This window comes from Micropterus dolomieu, linkage group LG11 (assembly GCF_021292245.1).
Source record: "Micropterus dolomieu isolate WLL.071019.BEF.003 ecotype Adirondacks linkage group LG11, ASM2129224v1, whole genome shotgun sequence".
Taxonomy (NCBI): Eukaryota; Metazoa; Chordata; class Actinopteri; order Centrarchiformes; family Centrarchidae; genus Micropterus; species Micropterus dolomieu.
Window position 1 is genome coordinate 24,911,084 of NC_060160.1, and position 2,622 is coordinate 24,913,705.

Below are 2,622 nucleotides of genomic sequence, written 5' to 3' on the forward strand. Positions count from 1 at the left end.
CACTGATTGTAGATGGGGGTTGGGGGATTGGTATTTTAATCTCTGCTTCAGGGCAGAGCTTTTTATGAGGGTTAAAGAGTAAGAATGAGCATTTTTGTGTGTTTTTGTGGTGCGATTAAGTTGTGGTTTGTGTAGTTATACCAAGTTGACAAACAAACTCAAATCCAAGAAATGTGAAGGAGTGTTCACAATAAAATCTGCTCATACATTTTCTCACTACTAGCGCACAGTGTTATAATCATTCCCCACAGTGTCATCGTTAACTATTCAGGTTAACTACTCCATATTGCAGTTTTTCGCAGTCACTTTGGCACATTTCTCAGATCAGAATTGAAATTCTCAAAACTACTTGTGCAACCTCCACATCATCTAGTCACTTGTGCACATTATAAAAGCAATTTCTCATTGTTTTGAACAAACTGCAAATGCTTTGAAACATTGAAGCAAAGGAATATGTACAATTGTCTGCTGTTTCCTACATTATCAAGTGCTTATGTCATGCTGATCACAATGTATTTTACCCATTCTCTGTTAAATAGTCTTACACCCCAAAACATCTAGGCACAAGTCCATTGCAGTTCTACATGCAAAATGGCTGAACATGTTGTCAAAATCAAACTTTATTGTCATTCTTCGCATTCAAGTATACAGCTGAACGAAATGTTGTTTCGTATGAACCATGGTGCATAGACAAGATAAGAATAGACAACAACAAATCACAACATACTACAGTAGCAGCACAGCCCTCAGACCATTCACCGGATACACACAATACCAAACACAGTGAACAGTCAATGTATAATATATATGCCTGTGTGTGTGTGTGTGTGTGTGTGTGTGTATGTGTGTATATATATATATATATATATATATAGAAAGAGAGAGAGTCTATATCTGTCAATCATATTTTCTATACATGTCTATTAGACTTTTTTGTGTGAATGTTTTCTTACTGAAATTGATGAAGATATCCATTGTGATGTGGATGAGAATCTGTGACCTGACAGACAGGAACATCAGCCTAAGGAGTGTTTCACATGCTTAAATTCCTAATTTTGTTATTTCTACCATCGTGCTATGCAGTCAGTCCTTTCTTTTTCTTTTCTGCATCACAATGACATGGTCAGTCGACAAATTATAGTACAAACAGTAAAAACGTAACTGTGAATCCTGTCCAATCTCTTGCAATGTATAACTTTATACTGTTGAAATTGTTATGACATATTGAAAAAGTGCAACACTGCATTTTCAATCATTGTCATCAAAACATTAGCCATAGTTTACATCAGAAAACACTTGCAGAGTACACTGTTGTATTGATAACATGACTAAACATTTTGACTATCTTGTTCGTAAGCAGTGACACAAGGACTTGTCATTCTGGTGGCACTGACATGTTCAATGACACACAGATTTGCTTTTAACAGATAGACTAAGGATTTCGAGCAAGTTAAGGGCTTTTGCAGGAAATCCACTGTGTTGTGCTGTTTATTCGATATGTTTCGAGAAATGCTTACTGTTTTGCAAATGTTAGGGATGAATCGAGAAATATACCAAAGTGAGCGAGAAAAAACTGAACCACTGCAAGGGGTAAAAAGCGAAGGAGAATAAAACTTTGCTCCTTGCACATTTTGTGTAGAAACTTATCATAAAAGTTACTTTTTCCCAAAAAAAATTACAGTCAGCGTTTTTGCAACACAAATTCAATCATGCCCAGTCCAGTTATGATCAAAGCTCAAGTAAAAGTTTAATGATAAAGTAAGATAAATGTAAAATTTGAAGTACCCACGATTTCTACCAATCTTGTATCTATTAAACATAATGAACTGTGGAATTTGCTAGTTATCACCAAACCTTTGGTAAAATTTAAATGTTTTTGATGAATATTGAAAGGATCAATACAGTAAAGGTTTGTGAAGACTTCAACAAAAATATTCAGTTCGCTCAGCAGTGGTTGGTGGCCAGACAAGGAAAGGAAGCCAAGCAGGAAATAATTACAAAGCCTGTATCAAGCCTGGTTTTTTGTTGTTTCTACCAAGTCATTTGAAGAATTGTGTGATAGCAGGGTCGTATAGAGGCATCTGTATGTGACCTTGCTATTGTAAGAACGCCTTTTGGCCCCTGAGGATTTATGAACTACTCAACATAGTAACCCATATCGCATCATAAGCCAGCAGCATCAGGCTGAAGTAAATCACCACCTTCCTTGCCCCTCAACACAAAGTCAAGGTCAAAGGTCATGGATTTCTGCATTTTAAAAGGCGATTGAATCAAATATTCATGACTGTCTTGCAGGCAGCTTAAGCTTTACACGTTTGTTTATTTATTTAAGAATGCATTGTGAATGTAGTGTGAGACTTGCATACAGATAAGGGAATCCATGCAGAGACATTTGCAATGTTAATGTGGGCATTCAGCTCCATCACTTCTCTCCTCTCATCTCCCTGAGGAATAAACGATTGAATTCGTGTTGACTTAAGATTTGTTTCAAGTTCATCCAACTAGGATAAAGAAATAACTACACATGTGAACAGCTTACAAAAGGAGAAGAAATGTTATAGTGTCTTCTCTTTGTTTGAGGAGCCACGTGTTCCAGCTCCCTGTTGTGTATCTGGAATGACT